Source organism: Canis lupus, chromosome 22 (genome assembly GCF_048164855.1).
Source record: "Canis lupus baileyi chromosome 22, mCanLup2.hap1, whole genome shotgun sequence".
Taxonomy (NCBI): Eukaryota; Metazoa; Chordata; class Mammalia; order Carnivora; family Canidae; genus Canis; species Canis lupus.
In genome coordinates this window covers 12,855,691-12,877,329 of record NC_132859.1, presented here as the reverse complement: position 1 = coordinate 12,877,329, position 21,639 = coordinate 12,855,691, and the positions used below count along the sequence as shown (strand labels likewise).

Below are 21,639 nucleotides of genomic sequence, written 5' to 3'. Positions count from 1 at the left end.
ACACAGGCAGTAATTTTGTTGACATGGGCTGTAGCAACATTTTTCTAGATATGTCTCCTAAGTCAAGGGAAACAAAAGCAAAAATAAACAATTGAGGCTACATCAAAATAAGCACCTTTGAAACATCAAATGAAATAATCAACAAAACCAAAAACAACCTACTGAATGGAACTTATCAGGGGTTAATATCCAAAATATATAAAGAACTTACATGACTCAACACACACACACAAAAAAATCCCATTTAAAAATGGGCAGAAAACATGAACAGTTCTTTCTCCAAAGAAGACATCCAGGTGGCCAACAGATAAATGAAAAATTGCTCAATATCACTCATCATCAGGGAAATGCAAATCAAAACCACAATGAGATACCTGTCAGAATGGCTAAAATCAAAAAGCATAAGAAACAAGTGTTGGGAAGTTTATTGAGAGAAAGAATCTTCATGCATTATTGGTGAGAATGCATACTGGTATACCACTGTGGAAAACAGTATGGAAGTTCTTCAAAAAATTAAAAATAGAACTAACCTATGATCTAGTAATCACACTACTAGGTATTTACCCAAAGACTATAAAAACACTGATCAGACAAGGTAGATGCTCTCTATTTTTATTGCAGCAAATTTCCAACAGCCAAGTTATGGAAGCCTCCCGAATGACCATCAATAGATGAATGGTTAAAGAAGATGTGATATATATATGAATATATAGGAATATTATATATATGAATATTCATATATATGAATATTACTCAGCCATAAAAATGAATGAAGCCTTGCCATCTGTAACAGCATCGATGGATATAGAAATATAATGCCAAGCAAAATTAGTCAATGATAGAAAGACAAATACCATATGATTTCATTCACAAGTGGAATTTAAGAAACAAAACAAAGAAAAAAACAGATAAACCAAAACCAGATTCTTAACTATGGAGAACAATCTACTGGTTACCGGAGAGACGTGGGTGGGGAGACCAGTGAAATAGGTGAAGGGGATTAAGAGTACACATATCATGATGAGCACTGAGTAACGTGTAGAATTGTGGAATAACTATATTGTATACTTGAAACTAATATAACACTGTATATTAAACATACTAGAATTTTAAAAAATGCATTAGTGAGAGCTGCCCTGTCATCTTTGATAAGTGTTCTGAAAACTATTTCCTGTTGGCCTGGGATACTAGTAGGGGACACTGCTATTGAAATGGAATGCTTCATTTCAAATGCAGAGATGGGGTCCTGGAGCAGTGGATCCCTCATAGCAGCCCTTAAATGTGAGAGGTACAGTCATGGCTGCAATAATTGACAGAGGGATAGATGTGATCATTAGAGAGCTTTAACTCACAGTAAAATATGTTAAAGGGTAATAGGTTATTGATCCCTGCCCCCCCCAAACTAAAAAGTCTACCAATACCCTACTTGACTTTTATAACCTAAAAAGAAGAGTCTAGTGAACAGAATTCTGACTTAAGTGACATAGCTTTTCACCCAAATCTCAAATCTTAGTCTATTCACAGACTAGAACATCTGACAAAAGGAAGGAGCAGGTGCAAATCTCACAAGCATGTACAGACCCCTCCTAAGTCTCTTCCAAAATGTTCTGTGGCCATTTACCATAGTAATTATGTACTAGGAAAAGAGAAATAATCAGACCTTTCAGGCATCATTGGAAATGAACTTGAACAGACATAAATCCTTGGGTCCCAGGCATTGCTTTCATCCACCAGTCAGAATGGAGGCTTATGTGGATCAAATGAAAGGAATTTTGATCTACTTCAACTTCATGGATAGCTCATGGGTGCCTCAAAACCCTTATCTGGCTCTGCTCCAAGTTCTGTGTATATAATTGTTATAAATATAGTTGGCAAATGGTAGATTCTCATTGGTAGCTTCCTCAATCTTTGAGTGACAGTTGTTATGATACAAGGAACTATATAGAAGGCCCTCATGTTTCTTCTTTCACCAACATTGAAAACCAAGAGCAAATTTCTTATCAAGATGTTTTGATTAAAAAATGCAAAATGCATGCCAGAAGACTGGAGTGCAATTCCATGAAAACAGAGGCTTGCTTCCTTATTACAATTTCTGAGGCCTAGCAGTCTGGGTCTTACAGGGAAGTTTCTGCAAAAATAAAGGACAGGCTGCTGTAACTTGGAATTTGGAAGCAACATATATTACAATTGTGTTATTTCATTTATTATTGTTCATCTATGGGTAAATTAAAACTCCTGTAGCAAGACAGAAGGAGCTAGCACCAAGTTCTAGACTTTTATTTCTCAATTTGAGCTTGGAGGAAAATTAACCAACTTTAGAAGCAGATCTTAAAATAGGGAAAGTTTGAAAATTGAGGCAGGTTCAAAAGGTATAATAATCCTATGTGTGATCCAAATATTATGAGACCCAATTTGACTGTGACAAGGAATTTACTTGGCATGGATTTTCTTGTATTAGGTTTGTCAATAAATTTTTCTTCACATTCTTTGTCATACACAAAAAGAACAAAATTGTATCAATCAAGTCTCAGGAGCAGGGCCATGAGAGGGTATGAGACAGAGAGCGGGAGGTTCTCCAACAGTTCCCCCCTCAAAACAAAAGCTCATTATGAATGATGGAAAGAGTAGAAATAGCAGGGTGAAATTCTGAATTTAATATAATATATTCTAGAGAAAATGCTAATCTATGGTAGATATAAAAATACATTGCTAGACATTAAAGTTTTTGAACCCTTATTCTTGGATAGATTTTCTGTGGAAGTTCCATAAACATTGAGTAATACTTTGGATAAAAACATCTAGCCTTGTGACACACAGTAAGATTTAGTAATTCCTTTTCTTAACACTGTTTTCTAATCACTTGTATTGTTATGCTTAATTTTATGTCCTATTCACGAATATGCATATGATTTGGCTTATGTCAATCCCTACTTACATTGATTCCTTTAATTTCAAGGTTGTGTAATTTGGAAATGGAATAAAAAGAAAGTTACCATTAATATATACTTATTATTTTAAAAATGCAAATATGAAGAAAAATCATTGGAAACATCATTGGAAACATCATTGGAAACATTGGAAACATACCACTTCCTGGTAGACTAAGTAGAAGTTAGTTTTTCACTATTACAGAATTTTTTATTTATCTATTTTTTAAATATTTTATTTATTCATGAGAGAAACAGAGAGAAAGGCAGAGACAGAGGGAAAAGCAGGCACCATGCAGGGAGCCTGATGTGGGACTTGATCCCAGGATCATGGAATCACGCCCTGAGCTGAAGGCAGATGCTCAACCGCTCAGCCACCCAGGCATCCCTCACTATTACACAATTAAAAAAAATTAAATATTATATATAAATCTAATTCTCTTACATTATTTTTTCAGCCACTTTCCACTTCTGAAACAACTATAATATGAAATTTTGGGGTATTATTTTATACAGATATGTATTCATATGCAAAATACTACTATTGTATATACTGGAAAATGAACACGTACTTTTATTTTTTAAAGATTGTTTATTTTAGAGAGAGAGCATGGGAAAGAGGCAGAGGGAGAGCAAGAGAGAATCTCAAGCTGACTCTACACTGAGCACAGAGCCTACGCGGGGCTTGATCTCACAACTCTGAGATTGTGACCTGAGCCAAAACCAAGAGTCAGACACTTAACCGACTGAACCACCCAGGTGCCCTGCACATGTACTTTTAAAAGTGTTAAGTCTAGGGAACCTGGGTGGCTCCAGTGGTTGAACATCTGCTTCCTGCTCAGGTCATGATCCTGGGGTCCTGGGATCAAGTCCTGCATCAGGCTTCCTGCAAGGATCCTACTTCTCCCTCTGCCTATGTCTCTACCTCTCTCTCTCTGTCTCTCATGAATAAGTCAATAAAGTCTTAAAAAAAAAAGTAAATGTAGTACTGGGAACTGGCTCCATCTTCCTCATTACCATGATTTTCCATAAATTTACCCAATAATTTCCCCCTATTTTTTTGTTTCTGATGCTTAGATAATGTTAACATTTATTAAGAATAGTTTATAAAATGTTACTGTATTAATATACATCTTATTGATTATATCTAAAGTATAGAATTCCATTGCACAAATAAACCACCATTACTTCCCTTTTTCTCACTAAAAACCAGATTATTTCCCTTTTCACTGTTACTCACAGAGCTGCAATAAGTAATTTTGGGCTTGTCAACTTGTGCACATGTACTCTTTTCTCTAGGGTAGGCACCAAGAAATGATATTGTCAAAATAGTTTCCAAAGTGACTATAAAATTCTACATGTTCACCAGTAGTGTTTAAAAAGTTCCCTTTACATTACATTTTACCAAGATTTGCTGTCAATAGGCGAATATATATTTTCTAACCTGCTGTATAACAGATTTCGTTGTTGTTTTATTTTTTTAAATTTCATTCTTGTGGTAGACACACAAATGGTCCCCTAACAATGTCTGTATCCTAATCCCAGAATTATATATATATATATATAAATTCTCATATATATATGAGAATATATATATCTCATAAATATATGAGTGTGTAGATATATATCTCATATATTTATGAGATATATATAATCTCATATATTTATGAGATTGCTGTGGATTAATTGAGTAGGCCCAATAAAATCACAAAGGTCCTTCAAAGATGGATGAGGAAGGTATAAGAGTAAGAGAAGGAGATGTGAGAATAGAAGCAATGTTAGAGACGTGTGGTTGCTGGTCTTGAAGGCAGTGAGGCCACAAACCAAGGAATGTGGACAGTAGCTAAAAGCTGGGAAAGTCTAGTTACTTTTGACTGAATGCCTGATACCACGTAAGTTAAATTACAGAGATCCAGAGCTTATTATATTCCTCCATCGGGACTTATTTCTTCCTTCACAAGTCTGATAGAGTGGGGCTGAGCACATTAATTCAATCAGAAGTTAAGTTGATTCAAAATTGGGTTACAGTTTTCGTGGAGTCTACCCCTCATTCATCTCTCTAGGTCATAGCCCTCCAGAGCATTCATCTGGGAGCCTATTTTAGGTCCTGGGACTCCTCTCCTTGGAACTTTTTGAACCTTAGCTTACTTTCTACCTGGAAACATGGGTTTCCCAGACAATTCTGCTCTGCTTTTCTGAGCTCCCTCTTTGGCACACCTTCATTGTCCTTCCTTGTGTTGCTTCATAATTTGGCAAATGTCAATAGGAGTCTCCAATTTTATCTATCTTTTTAGACCACTAAAATCTGATGTTTTTTCTATTCCTAGAAGAATTTTTCTGCCCGGGAAGAATCTGAATGGTTCGCTTTTCATCTGGTTCCCCAAATCAGCAACTAGGCTAGAGAAAAGACAACTGTAAAAAGTCAGCTCATTTTTCTATGGTTCTACTGTCCCCCAAATCTAGACCCTCTTGGATTTCCTTGATCTGTTGTCCTCTAATACTATCTCCAAACATATCATTCTTGTTATTATCCAGATTTTCCTATTATTCTTGTAAAAAATATTGGTCTGCCATAAGTGACTCCAGCTTACCTAGAAACTGGGTTATTGTTCTATTACATAAAATTCTATGGGATCAAATCTTATTTGTCATGTCTTTTGAGTCTTGCTTGGATATATTTTTTTCCATGCATTATGTTACCTTTGGTTGCAAAGTAAGTTTTAGCAAGGTTGGCTTTTCCACTAGTTTTGTGTGGCTTAAGTTGTGAGTGGGTCCCTCCATAGGAATTTAAAAATTTTTCCCCTATACTCTAAAGCCACCAATTCATGGAGTGGCCAGTGATTCAAATATTATGACTTTTTGCTGGGGTCTCAAGCATTGAGACCATGGGGAATCCAATGCCACTACTTTTTAGTCCCTATTTGAACATAAAAAGCCAAGTCCCTAGATTAATAAGACTGATGCTGTCTCCCTGAATACCTCCAGTATTATTTCACACACACACGCACGCACACACACACACATACACACACTGCATTGGTTTTCAGAACTCTCTCGAGTTTTAACACCTAAGATTCTACCCTTATGTTTTATTAAGCTATTCTGTGTATTGAGAAATGAACTTGTTATATTTCATCCAGCTTTTCCAAATGTTTATATTAGAAATTTTTTTTATGTAATAGTCTACCAATTTGATTTTTCCACTGATTATAGAACAAAGATTGGGAAGGATAATTTGGTTTAAAAACGTCTTTATAATTTGGTGAACAAACCATTCTTGGCGCTTGAGAGCAAGAACATTTATTGCACTAATTAGAAATCATTTTTATTATTCTTATTCACTGAAACAGATTGTTAGGAAAATTTGGGGGTCTGGTTTGAGTTACTGCATATACTTGAAAGAAAAAAATGATGAAAGAAGCAAAGCGAGGCAAAACAAATATTTCACAGTTCAGATTTATCATCTGCCAAAATTGGTGAAGATACACAAAAGTTATACTATGAAAATAATTTGAAAATAATTTAAGCTTCAATACTTGGCAATATTAAAACTCTTCTAGGGCTACAGTTGTTCTGATGCTGCGTTCCACCAGCAATGAACAACACAGGGAAGGTTCTTTGCAATCATAGCAGCATTTGAGCATAGGATCTAATTCTGTGGAGCTATATATCTTTTGTCCTTTATCAAATGTAGAGCCAAGATTTTTTTTCTCTTATGGGATGAACCACTAAGTAACCTTGGAAGCAAAAGAGATGATTAGGACAGGAATAAGACTTTTTGATTATAACAAGGCATTTTAAAACCTTTATTGTTGCAGGATTCTAAGCCATGTCTAACAGACTATCCTGAAATTGATGTGCAAATTTCACACTGCTTGATGAAATTTTCACTAGATGGGCTTTTCCGTAACAGTCAGAATAGAAGTCATTTTGTGATCCAGTAGCTAGCATCATTAGTGGAGATGGTGGAGACTCCTGAGTTTTTAATGCATTCTGGGAAACCGCCACAACTTGGCAAGGTCTCTCTGTGGTTGCTTTATAGTGCAGAGCCTCACTCTGTGTAGTAAAAATAAAACCAAATTCATTTGGGCACAGTCTTTTTGTTGCTTTATTTAATTTTCACTTTGGCATATGGCCCTTAAAGCTTTAATAGGGCAGATGTGGCTTTGGAAGAGTTTACTAATCCAACTTGGTTAATGACTTTCATGGTAGAAGCCAGCTCAGCAGTTTTCTCTCACTCCATATTTAGTTCCTCTTCTCCTTGATTTTTCCTATGGTGGAAAACCTCTCCATGGGACCACCGATTATTGGTAGATGTTTTCCTGAATTTTAAAGTAACTGCCCTCAGGTTTTGGGGATGCACAGGCACAGACACAGTAAATGCTACTAGCACGGAGCAATTGATTCCTGGCAGGGAGAAGCAAGTTGCCACTCGTTTCATGGTCCTCAGCATGATGGCTCCAGATTGCTCTGTGGGATAGAGAGTTAATTACACAGGGTTAGCATTTGGGAAAATCCTACATGAATTAGAATATTTGATGATCGTTGGCATTCCTGATGTCAGTGCAGGGCTGTGGAGCCAGGAAATCTGTCCTTCATGTCCTGAGGAACTCAAGAGTGTTCTAGATTTCTCTGAGTCCATTTTCTGACAGTAATATATATTAATGCCTGCCTCACAGAATTTTGCTAGGATTCAGTGGCCGGGAGTGGTGTTTCCCATACTTGTAATTCACATACCATATGAGCAACATTTTAAAGTTATATCTGGCTTCTGTTTGTCTTATTATTTCCTTAACACATTTTAACAACCAACTACCCCCACACACACCTATTTTTAAAATTTATTGCTCCTTTGGCCTCATCCCAAGCAATATTTGCAAAAATTTGAAGCACTGGTTGTATATTTTTTAAATATACATCAAAATAAAAGTAAAATCATCTCTTGCACATTTTGGACAACACTAATATTGTGCTCACATAATAATATGATAGCTTTAATAATAAATAGGAAGTCTGGAAACTTCACCCATGGTGTGTTCAGGCACATATGTCTGCTGAATGATGAAAAGGTGGGGCCTTTGCCTTGCAGGCTTGGCTTGAACATGTCTCCAGTGAAGCCCTTTCTTTAGTCTGCACTAATGACCTTGTTGAAATTTTCCCAAGCTATCCTTCATGACAGTTGGCAAGCAAAAAGAGTATGTACTCTGCATAACCAAAGGACAACAGCATATATATGTAGACTTATGTTCAGTGAAACCAAACTCTGAAATCAGAATATATCCCCACACAGTGCCCAATTCCTGACATATGGTATCTACACAATAAGTATTTGTTGGCCTCATGATCAATGGGTAAATGAATGCTTGCAGCCAGTGAAAGAATAAATAGCTGGAAAAACTTTCTGCAAGTTGCTTTTTCATGAGGGGGATGAAATGCACAAAGCTCAGAAGAGTAGTAAACTAGAACTTAAGTTAGCTGGCACTTTTAGGAGATGACTTATTCTAGATAACTAAATTTTCTGAATAAGTGAAACTTACTCTTCAAAGCATATATTTGCTTTTTGAATAAGCCCTCTTTAAAAAGGTGGCCTGGGGCACTTGAGTGGCTCAGTCAGTTGAGTTACCAACTCTCGGTTTTGGATCAGGTTATGATCTCAGGTTCCTGAGATTGAGCCCGGTGTCAGGCTCCACGCTCAGCGGGGAGTCTGCTTGAGATTCTCTTCTTCTGTCACTCCTCCACTCTCTCTTTTTTTCTCTCTCTCAAATAAATAAGTAAATCTTAAAAAAATATATAAAGTCTAGAAAAAATAAGTAACAATTAAAAGGCCTACTTCTCTGCCTTATTAAATTGAATATATACTGTATAATTTAACATTACTCTTAATATTTATTAGTGAAAACTGTATTTTAGAAATAATTAGAATTAGGCAGAGTTCTAGATATTTTAGGAGTCTTCTTTTGTATAATTTTTGCTTGGTTGAAAAATATCACATGTAAACAAAGGCTATTGATACGAAGTAGGGTCCTTAATAGGAGTCTATTCTTTTCTTTTTTTAGGAGTCTATTCTCTATCTCCACAATGTTTATCTTATGTGCATATTTCTTACAGAAAAGAATTTGGAAAGATTATATACTATATGTAGTTAATCACATTTGTTCTAGTATTTGTGTATTCACTTGAATTCTTGACTCCTTCTCAGTTTTTATCTGCAGAAGAAGAAAAACCTGAAATTTTTATTAGAAATTCTTTTGGGAACTTTGTAGGCAGTAATTGAATTAGGGATGTGTACAATCATTGGAGTAGATTTTATTTTTATTTTTTATTTTTTTTTTAAGTTTTATTTTTTTTTAAATTTTTATTTACTTGTGATAGCCACACACAGAGAGAGAGAGAGAGAGAGAGAGAGATGCAGAGACATAGGCAGAGGGAGAAGCAGGCTCCATGCACCGGGAGCCCGACGTGGGATTCGATCCCGGGTCTCCAGGATCGCGCCCTGGGCCAAAGGCAGGTGCTAAACCGCTGCGCCACCCAGGGATCCCTGGAGTAGATTTTATTGTTAATGTTTATTGAACACAAACTATTGCCAGCCACTTTCTAATATTTAAACTTTACATTGCAACTATCTGAAATGAGTGTCAGTATCATCACTTTATAAGATGGAAACTGAAGCACAGTGCAGTTTAGTGACTCTCCTAAAGATCTCACTGCTAGAAAAGTTGTCTGTTGACCTTTCTTGGTGAACTGTTTTTCTCCACAGTAGACATGGATCTTCCTTCAATTCCCTTTGTTACCAGTGATTTGAAGGTATTGCTTGGAGGTAATCGGGTCTAGGGATAACAGTGGGAAGTAATAGCATGCTAACCAGAAACAGCTTTAATGTCAATGTCAAATTTTACCAAGACTAGAAAATCATCCTACACCTTGGGAAATTTCTTGCCAGTAGGTCCTCAATAGAGCCCTTACATACACTTCATGTATTCTAGTCATGGAGCCAGAGCACTTCTCCCCTGTGGAGCCTCTTCAATCCCAAGCCCCATCTACTCTCCCCTGGCAACCAAGGAAAAACAAAATTCCTTTCACCTTACTATGCAAGACAGTCACCTTTCTTCTTGAAATTTCCTCTTCTTTCAGATCATTAATGGATTATTATTTTTCATATCCAAAGAAACTTTTCCAAATATTTTCCTAAATAAAGAACCATCTTTGCTGGTATATAGAAATAGCCCTGTGTAATACATTTTTTTTCAAATTGATATTTTTCTTCTCACTACATCTATCAATATCAAAAATTGAAAAAAACTTGATAATAGGAAACTGGCACAAGATATGCCCATGACCATATGATGAATTTTATGCTTAATGTCACAGGAATATGTTCTCTAAACCTTAAATAAAAAAAAAATCAGACTATAGAATATTAATTACAGTTTGAACCTTTTTTTTTTTTTTTTTTTTTTTTTTTTACAGAAGTACTCAGGAGCTGTATTATAAATACCAACTACTGTCTGTTGTAGACTCTAACACAGAGATCCCCTTTGGCTTTATTGTGATGTGTAAGATCCTTTGCTCTTACTCAAATTCTCTTAACCCTGTGTTTCCTTGATACCATCTTTACTAATAGCTAATAATTACCAAGAACTTTCTCTGGGCCAAATGCAGTTCTATGCACTTCACAGGAATTAACTCATTTAAACTCATTCAAAACAACCAGATGAGGTGTGAACTTCTATTCCTACTTTATAACTGAGGAAACTGAGGCACAGAGAAGTTTAGTACCTGGTTCAATTCATAAAGCAGCCAATGGTAAAGACAGATTTGAACACAGAAAGTCTGGTTCTGGGCCCTACATTCTTATCTACCAAGCTTGGGTGTTTTTCCTCTTTCCTTTCTTGTTCTCAAGTATCATTGCTTCCTTTGTCAGTTGGTTCTGCTTCAATCAACCTTTGCCATTTCTAATGTGTGCTCCTCTGTTAGGGTAGAATGGGAACGCTTAGCATGAACATAATCTAATTTATTCAATCGATAACCTTCATTTTAGGTACAATATTAAATCAATAGTTTTTTGGTCAAATGAATATTTATAATAGCTCCACTGTCTCTCCCATATGGAAAGGAAATAAGTCTTTCCTTGTCATTCAGAGACCTCTCCTTGTTTAATACAGGGAGGAGCTGTTTTTAATAGTTGAGTGGCTGGAAGTCTGACTGTCAGATAATTGCTGTGGTAATCATATACTTAATGCTCCCTTACTGTCCATGGAAGAACTCAGAGATAAGGGGGTTAATGGAGCATCTGGTGCCTCTACTGATAAACTTGGAGAAGCCCCAGGTCTGTAAATAATAGATTGTGGGTGGAATGTTTTTTATTTATGCCTGGAGAGTCTCTGAGGTGCAGGATGATGGGCGGGGGATTCCCATACAGCCGGGGGATGCTGATACACTTGACAATGGGCAGAGCACTCTTCCCTGATCTGTTTTAGTCCAGCCCTAGACACGAGTCCAGAAGCACCTCTGCCACCCAGTTGTTTGCTTCCTCAACAGGAGAAGGGAGCAGCCCAGCTGGCAAGAGAACAGTGGGCCTCAAAGGACGCTGTTATGAGGTTGTTTTTTAATCCTATTCCAATCTCTGCTTGGCTGGATAGGAGTTTCTTCTCTGTAAGGACACATCATAAATGTGTCACTACGCAAATTCTCTGCAAGAACTGATAAATCTTTATATCTGCCTTCAAATCCTTTAGTAATCAGTTCCTCTGAAGTTTCCTGTTGACTTATTTTTTTTTTCTTTTTTTGTATGAAGATAGATCAAAGGCAGCTGTACAAGTGAAGGTGCTAAGAGGGGGGCCAAAGTCTGGCTGATTTCCAGTAGATAGATCGTATGTGTTGTTTCACTGTAGTTTCCAGAAACAAAATAAATGATAAGAACTAAACCGAAACTCCTTGAGCTTGCTTGTGTATGTACAGATTTTCCTTGCAGATTTGTATACTTTCTGTGACTGCAGTGAGAGAGAAGGCCTTGGAGGACAGTGTGAGATGACTGAAGAGCAATTGCCTTTGCACCGAATTGATTATGTAGCCTCCGTAGTTGTTTGGCAGTGGAATTCTCTCTCCTCCCCATTCCACCACTTCTTACCTTACCCAACATTATAAGGTATCCTCTAAATGAGTACTTGTGAAAAATTGCAATGTAAGGCCATCCCATAAACTCCCTTTAAAAATTACGGATTTATCTCAACATGTGAGAACTGCCTTGTGCTTTGGACAGATACCATCCACTGGGTGTTAGAATAGCTGCCCTGTGGCCCTTTGACTGGGTTGCCTTTCTTATCACAGTATGTCAACCTAGATTTGTCCTGTCACACAAATGTGCTGTCAGTAGCTTAGTTTTGACAGTTTTAGTTATGTGTCTCCTTGTAGCATATTGTCACCCATACACTGACAAGAAGAGATGTGATGTGCTGAATATATATCCTCCAGGAAAAAGACAGAAGTAGCTCCTGGGGCACAAACTATAAATTAGTTTTTAGTTAATTTGTTTTGTGTTGAATTAAGAACCATGTCTATGTGATATAAAAAAGTTTTAATATCTAGTTTATAAGAAATGAAGTGTTTTGAACAGAAAAATGAGTGATTTTATTACATTAAATGTCCATCCTGTATTTATGTACAAATTTGTCTTATTAGTGAAAATAGGGATGCTTACTTTATCAAAGGAGATGACTGTTCTATGTATTTATGTTATACTCTCGGATGGTATATGACTCCAGAAAGATTAAGAATCCCAATGTGATGCCACTATAGCTATACATTGGTCATCTGGCATATGAGGGGAGGAGATCAGTTACCTTGGAGACATTTGATCTCAAGATTTATAAGGGATATGAATGTATTTAAAAAGTGGGTTTCAGCTGACTCGCCCAGTTGGTAGAACATGAAGCTATTCAGGTCGTGATTGAACTGATGTTGGGATCCAACAACAGCAAAAACAGCAACAGCAGGTTTCAGTCCTGAGGCCTATCGTGTATTTTCTTCACTTGTCTTCCCACCAATGCAGCTTGAGTTTCCTCATTTTATTCCTTCTCTTTAGATTATTTTTTATTTCAGAAGCCCTTGAAATGACAAAAGCTTAGCCTTATGAGTGAAGGATTCATGATCTGATATGTCTTCAGTCTAAATATCCTAACATAGCTTTCTGAACAGATTACACTTCTAACAAAGTCTAAAAAATTAAGATTTTCCTGATTGGCTTTTCACTCTTTCTCAAACAGAAGATGAATCTTTAGGCATTTGTACCTTTTTGCTCAGAATATCTCTTTGTTCTGGGATGTCTTGATTTCCTTAAGGGTTTTTTTTTCCTCCATTCTCAACGTATCCTTCCTTTCTGGCCAGATTTAAATACCATTCCCTGTTTGTCCAGTCCATGACACAGCTGCTTATTCACTATCTTATCATGCAAATGTGCCTTGCTCCTAGAGCTCATTTCATTCTTTCTTATGTTCTTATTAGCTAACTTCATGTCTTTATCACTGACTAAATTCCTCAAGTTCAAGGAATTTTTCTTCTTCACTTCTGTTTCCTGTGTAGAGAGTAATTGTTCACTAATTCACTAATTATTCACATGGATAAAATTTCCTGAAAGAGGCCCAAGCACATGGCAGCACATGGTATCATTACTCTTGCAGGAAAAAGAATCCAGTAGCTTCTTTTCTGCATGATGCTTCATCTCATGGTGCCTCCAACATCTCTGGCCATTTCATCAGCAAAGAGGATGAATCTGAAAACAGTATTCTCCTCTCATAGTTAACTTCACTATTATGTTTTTATTATTTTACTCAAGAGTAATTTGAGGACATCAACCATAAAAAAGTATAGATAAAATAAAACTGAACATAACAACAAAAAACAAACAGTAATGACACAATAAAAACCAAACTAAAAAACAACAAAGAAGCATGAAAAGCAAAGTGAAACAATAAGAGCCAAATAATAAAAATGGGTTGGGGAAAAGAAAGCTAAAAAGCTAGCTTCATTAAGGCAATCTCCTGTACATTCATTCTAAGGGAACACGGTGCACAGTGTTTCTGACGTAATTAAAACTTGTTTGTTGAGGCTTTTCTTTGAGGAACTAGGTAATTAGCATAATCAATCCGATGATTAGCATAATTAACTAGCATATTCCATAGCCTTAATAAAATTAGATGGACTTTTCAGGACCTGAGTAGGAAAGAAACATTGAAATCTCCAGTAAGTACCTCGAACAGAGATACTCTAAGCTGCTGATTAGAACTTCCCAGTCTTGGGTGCTACTACTTGGATCACCTGCTCCAGGACTGATGGTATTAAATTTGAGTGGAAAGGAGGCCCTGAGCAATGAGGCTGTGATCAGGTGCTCAGGGAGCCTTTGATAGCCACCTGTAGGTCTATAAACAAATCTCACTGGTGTTCCATGTACATGCTGCCACCAGTGAGAACAATAGGTCAATGAGTGAGAGGTTAGACTTGTAAACCACTGACAAATAAATGCATGGAACAAAAAGGTTCCTCAACTCTGTCTAGTTCTAGTCAGATTAAATATAAGGCAGGATGAAGGTGGGGGTTGTTTATAAGGAATTGGTGGACATTTGCTTCAACGTGGATGGAACTGGAGGGTATTACGCTGAGGGAAGTAAGTCAATCGGAGAAGGACAAACATTATATGTTTTCATTCATTTGGGGAATATAAATAAGAGTGAAAAGGAATATAAGGGAAGGGAGAAGAAATGTGTGGGAAATATCAGAAAGGGAGACAGAACATAAAGACTCCTAACTCTGGGAAACGAATTAGGGGAGGTGGAAGGGGAGGGGGGGGTGGGGGTGAATGGGTGACGGGCACTGAGGGGGGCACTTGATGAGATGAGCACTGGGTGTTATTCTGTATGTTGGTAAATTGAACACCAATAAAAAATAAATTTATAAATAAATAAATAAATAAATAAATAAATAAATAAATAAATAAATAAATAAATAGGAATTGGTGGAATTTCACCCCCTGGAAGGCTCCAGAATGGAAACGTGACAGACAGATGTCCTGTTTCTGCATGCCTGTCTGCTTCACCTTCAAATCACGTTTAGATCACTTTTCTTTGCTTCTTCATGTAAAAACTACAAATACAAACATGAAGCATGTTGCCTCAGTCCCTACAGTTAGAGATTCTTAAAAATTCAGGGTCATCAGGTAAGTGATGAGAGTCCCTGAGTCCTAATGTAAACTCACAGGAGGGAGGATCACATAAATCCAGCCTGGGTGAGTATCTACCTAACAGAAAAAATTAGGCAAAAGAGATGGAGTCCTAGAGGTTGACTACCAGGTAGGCTTTCAGAGAAAGGCTTTTAGTAGAGGCAGCATTTATAAAGATCTCATATAATGAATGTAAGACTGAACACATTTGCAGTAAGTGAAGACCAGATGGGAGCTTTTGTCCATTACAAGGAAGGACAACCAGAGCATTCAGGAATCAGCTTTCAGTTCCTCTTTGAAGGATATATTTTGGGGGAAATATTTTGTACCTTAATTAAAGCTGTGCCCTTGGGACGCCTGGGTGGCTCAGTGGTTTAGCACCTGCCTTCACCCTCTCCCTCTGCCCTTATCCCCTCTCAAAAAAAAAAAAAAAATACTGAGTCTCACTCACTCCTGTAGAAAGCAAGGGAGTAATGTTCAAACATACTTGTAAAATAGAAAAGCATGAATAATTGCTTCAATGATAATTTCCGCACACTTACCTTGACAGAAGCAGTATCTGAGGACAACAATTAATGATTTTCATAACAGTTGTCATGTCTTGCTATGGACATTAGTCAGTATTTGGCCTTCAGCTATGACGTTATATGCTTAGCCACTGTAATCACTCTTTAAAAAAAAAAAATCCATGTAGACTAAGACACAGTGACCGCAATTCTCTTTGAACCATCAAAAATGATGATAGCTGTGGTGACAGTAGCAATTGGCAGCAGCTACTTCCTTTTTCCGTCCACTCCTCAGGGCTGCCCAGCAGACTGTTCTTTTCCTTTGTTTCCTTTGGCTCCTCACCTTTTCCTCTCCCTGCGGGTACCTGTTCTGTTTTTTAATCCTCCTGTAGAGGACTGCATGTGTCCACAATCACAACCTCCATCCTCTCAGCCAGAACAGGGAGCTATGCTTTTTGGCTTTATACTTCTAAAATGAAATGTAGACCTTTATGGAAATGATTAAAATATAAATTGCATTTCTGAGTCAGACCAACCTACAGCAAGCACATTTTAAGAATTACTCTGCAATATATTTCTTTTCTTCTTTTATTTTTTAAGTCATGATTTTTTGCATTGTATTGTGACTTTATTATGCTTTAGTTCTGATGACAGTACTACTAAAATAATAATAGTGTCTGCTCCAGTAATTTAACAGAGTGAAACTTACCACCATCCATTTTGAAGCATTAATAAAAAGCTTGGTGCTAAGTGAGCTTCCATGCAATTGGAAGAAAAGGCGTAGACATCAGGTGTGAAAAGGTTACCTCAAAGCAAACTATGTATTATAACAATTTGAGAATCTAATAGTTATATATTTTCCTTTTTGTGTTCCTGTTGTTATAGAAAATATAATGAACCTTTATTATTCTGTTCCTTATTCAGTTTCCAATCTAATTTCAAGTAGCTATATGACAAGAACCTTTTCATATTTCTTTCTCATTACCTGAGTTGAGCACAAAACAGGTGTTCCATAAATGTTTGTTGATTGAGCTATATGAATAAATACTTATCCTTGTAAAAACTTTTCTTGAGTTTTTAATAATATTTAAGAAATATCAATGTAGGATAGAATGAAGGTTTTTTTCCTGTTTCCCTTTCCTTCCTTAATAATTCAGATGAGGTTGATAAAGGTGTCGGTGTCATTAGTAATGGGGAGCCATGGTGGTCCAGAGTGGGCTGGGTCAGGGGTCTCACAGGGTAAGAAGAGATTCTACATATAAGGGTGGCCCCTCATGGTTATTCAGAACCTGAAAAATCCATGTGGATGGCTAGCCTTTTGTAGGGTGTCAGAGTCCAAGCAAGCTGAGGGTGTGTGTGTGTGTGTGTGTGTGTGTGTGGTATGTGGAGTGGCCGGCATGGGAAGTGAGGACCCAGTTGGGGTGAAGAGAATATCCAGGCTCAGTTTGAGTCTCTAGAAAGGGAATGGGTGGTGGCAGAGATGGAACATTAGCTATACTAAAGAAGAAATAATTAAATAAACGCATATATTAAAGATAATGGGAGTCAGTTCCCCATGGTTGAAAAGGCATTACAAACATAGCAAGAGAGAAAACTAGAATGGACCCTGTAGATTGGATTTTCACTGTTGGTGTGAATTTATGACTCTCAGTATAGATTGAAGAAGATAGATAACTAAAAATAAATATAGTTATATATTTATAAACTCACTGAATATTGATATGTGTGTGTGTGTGTGTGTGTGTGTGTGTCTATGAATGTGTTGTGTATACATATTCCCTAGGTCTGTTTGCTGAGAGTACCCTGGAGCAACCATTCTCCACAGAAAGAATTCAGGGGTCTTTGAGAAATGCTGCTTTTAGGCCTGAGGCGGGAAGTTTGATAAGCCTGTCATCTTATAACACACAAAAAAATAAAAGCTTTCTCGGAGGGGTTCCCATTGGCTAAACAAAGTTCAATTTGAGTATCAAAACAATTAGTAGATTATAGCCCATATAAAATAGGAAATCATGAGTCCATAATAATACAATTAAATGAATGGACTAAAAGCTTGATAAGAAACAGGGTACTTAAATGGCTTCATAGTACCTTCTCATAAAACAGGAAGAAGTTTTACTTTAGAGAAACATGATAGATCCCATGTTAATCAGGTGATCTAAGTGAATAGCATTATCAAATTGAAATTATGCCCCAATTCTTATATATGAGATGAATAAAGAAATAAATAATGAGAAAGAATTAATACACATAAAATTTGAAGTATATATGGAATAAAAATCTTATTGATCAATAATAGCGATAGATGGCAAAATTGATAAATATTTGCTAAGTTTGATCAAAGGGGAATAACATGAATACTAAAATAGTGATAGAATATAAGATATAGGGCTATTAACTGGAACTGTGAAGACGAACAAAATTGAACAAAATACTATTTACAGATTTGTGCCAATAAAATTGCTATTATTTTTCTAAGAGAATGTAAATTAACAGCAATGACTCAAAAATAGGTAGAAAATTTAAAATCAGCAATAAATAACTGTAGAAGAAATTGGAAACGTAGTCAGGAATTTCTCTCAAAGGAAAAACTGATGCCAGATGGTTTACTGTTTTATAAAAATTTTAAGGAATAACTAATTCTCATGTTTTAGAAATTCTTCCAGATGATTTAAAAAGGTGGAAAGCTGGGAACCCTGGGTGTTGCAGCTGTCTAGCGCCTGCCTTTGGCCCAGGGCGCGATCCTGGAGACACGGGATCGAATCCCACGTCGGGCTCCCAGTGCACGGAGCCTGCTTCTCCCTTTGCCTATGTCTCTGCCTCTCTCTCTCTCTGTGACTATCATAAATTTTAAAAAAAAGGTGGAAAGCTATCTAATCAACCTTCCAAAGCTAGCTTTAGAGTGATATCAAAACAGTATGATTTTAATACAAAAAGGGTAAACTTCTAGTATATTTTAATTATAAATAAAGATGCAAAAATTCAAATAAGTTATTAGCAAGGAAATTGCAGCAGAGTATTGAAGGTATGAGTAGGTAGGGGTTATAACTTAATTCAGATTTTTCATCAGGAAATTTAATGCAATTCTACATAGAAACAAATTAAGGGGAAAAAACCATATAATGATTTCAATCGATGCCCTGTAAAAACATTTAATAAAATCTAACACCAATTAATACTAAAAACTCTTTACTTGGAAAAGAAGGGAAGTTTCTTTTTTAAAAAGATTTTATTTATTTATTTGAGAGAGAGATGCAAGCAGTGGGGTAAGGGGCAGAGGGAGAGGGAGAAGCAGACTCCCCGTTGAGCAGAGAGCCCAACACTGGGCTGGATCCCAGGACCCTGAGATCATAACCCGTGCAAAAGGGAGGCACTTAACTGACTGAGCCACCCAGGCACCTCTGAAGAAGGGAAGCTTCTTAATGTGTTAACAGGTAACATGGGCTAACTATAGCAAACATCACAGAAAATGGTGTAACTTTTGAAGCTTTCTTAGGAATAAGATGAAGATCTTACTACTGCAGCTTTTCAACACTGTACTCAAGAACTAAGCCCAAGCAATACGTTTGAATTAAAAAAAAAAAAAAAGTAGGGCAGCCCCAGTGGCACAGTGGTTTAGTGCCACCTGCAACCTGGGGTGTGATCCTGGAGACCCAGGATCGAGTCCCACATCGGGCTCCCTGCGTGGAGCCTGCTTCTCCCTCTGCCTGTGTCTCTGCCTCTCTCTCTCTCTCTCTGTGTGTCTCTATGAATAAATAAATAAAATCTTTAAAAAAAAAAAGTAGAAATGAGAACTATTGGAAATGAGAACTATTGGAAAGGCAGAGGCAAAAATCATTATATGTAAATGATGCAATAATCTAAAATAGAAAATCAAGAATTTAATGAGCAAGTGTTTAAGACTATTAATGGTTTAAGAGACTTACACTATTGTTAGAACAAAAAGATCTAGGCTTATGGGAAGGTGAATGATGCCACTCTAGTTTGGTCCCTTTTGGCCAGATGACAAAATTAACTTTATGTTGAAAAGCATTGTTAAATATTTGTATTGTGTTAAGTCAAGTTGTTTTCATAAGAAATCACTTTGCTATTTTTAGAAATGAAACTTCTGTGGGTTTATGTCATTATTTGGGAAAAAGTTTCAAAATAGAAAATAGAATTGGACTAGGATCCAATACCTTTGTTGTTTCCCTAAAATATCCATTTTCAGTTATTCACGTCTCCTTTCATCTGCTTATAGAAAATCATCACAAAAGCAGATTCGAATACATACTAACTCATAATCTCTATTTGCCATGGAGTTCCATTTTCTCTTTATTTGAATGACCTTCTGAGATATAGAAATTATTATTATTGTCATCATTACTTTCATGCATGATTGAACCCTTTTTGAGTCATTGATCCAAATTTTCAAATAAGGGCATTAACTCAGCATGATATTTAAAATAGAAAATATTAAATTCATGATTAGAAAAAATATACCACAAATAGTGGAATGATTCACCAGCAGAAACAAAAATGTATTCTGTTAACCGAAAAATAAGCAAGAAGAATTGATAAACACACTTATGGTGCCTATGACAAATTTTCATAAGATGATGATTTTACATGTAATAAGATTTCTGTGAAAATCAAATTGTTTCACATCACAAGTTTATGAAATGCTTGTTAACATAATTGTCCCTTTGCTTTTTCTTCTAAAGCTTTCATGTTTAGCTGAAGACTACTTGATTGACCCCTAAATGTCTGGAAACTTCACTTCAGGAAACTCTCCTCCACAAATTTGAGGAATAAAAGTTGAGGCAACATCTGGGTTAAAATTGTACAGAAGTGGAATAGTTAAGAGATGCTGCTCATCATGCATTTATTTCTATTGGTGGAGAAGCTCAAAGCCATTTCCTGGTATGGAGCCGAGAGCTGATACTTTCTTCTCCACATTTGAGAGCTTTTTACCAAGTGTTCAATAGCTTCCATGGTGATGATGGTGCTTTAGAAGTCATTGGCATTAGGAAAGCAGAACCTCATAGAACTTTCTTCCCCAATAAAATCATCTTTTAAAACTGCCTATGTCTTGTCTCCATTTTCAAAGGGGGCCTGTTAGTCTTCAGTTTAAAGGAAATTTTCCAAAAATATTTTCCAAAGTATTAAATCTACCCTTTTTTGTTATTTCAATAGCTAAGGAATAAATTTGAGTTTATTTAGCATAAACTTGGTGCTTTTAGACAAAGGAAACAAAAACCTTCAAACTGCTTAGGAAAATATTCAAACTTGATGGAGCCTCTAGACATTGATTTAAGCATGTGGCTTTGGTTTCTGCATATTGAAAGGATTGGATATGGCAAAGTCAAAAATGTATGCGCGTGCAAGTGAATGGAAACAGAGAGAGAGACCTCTGTGGACTATTTCCTTTGCTAACCTTATGTTTCCTGGCTTTGAAGTGGAAATATCTGGTATTTCCAGCTTGGACTAAATCACAGATTTCTAATGAGTTTTCTTGATATTTGCTCTGACCTGATTCAGGTCAGCTTATTGCTTTTTCTTGCAGTTGAAAAGCAGAGGAGCAAGAGGTAGTAAGCCTTCCTTTGCTCATTAAGGTTTCAGCGAGTGATCTTAACTCAAGCATTTCTAATTAAAATGTAAAGATCATTAGTATGCACCATTAATAGAGGTTTCTCTTTCAGCTCAGAATGCTCCCATGGAGGTGCCAGGCGTACTCCTGCACCCACTGGTGCTAAACAATTGCTGCTCTTGGCAAGGTCTCAGAACAGGCTGGGGTTTCTGTCTGTTACCTGAGCTGCTGGTGACAACTGCAACTTATGTCAGGCTCAGGGCAAGGAGGAGCCAAGAGTAGAAACAAACTGCAAAGGCAGCCTTTCTTTTTTACTGCCACCTATTCTCAGCACTGGCTTTGCTGAATGAGAAAGAGTCAGAGGTGTACTAAAGCTTAGAAGATAGACATTAAATAATATTTTGAAGTTATTTATCACCCCCTGCCTCA

General features: G+C 36.7%; 1 long non-coding RNA gene across 1 annotated transcript in view; it reads left to right on the top strand.

The window, feature by feature from the left end:
* LOC140614431 (uncharacterized) overlaps positions 1–20,704 on the top strand; it is a 50,265-nt gene extending 29,561 nt beyond the window's left edge. Inside the window, exon 2 of the long non-coding RNA XR_012015293.1 lies at positions 20,345–20,704. This is a non-coding gene — a long non-coding RNA (uncharacterized lncRNA). The remainder of the gene's footprint in view (positions 1–20,344) is intronic.
* The last annotated feature ends 935 nt before the right edge of the window (positions 20,705–21,639 follow it).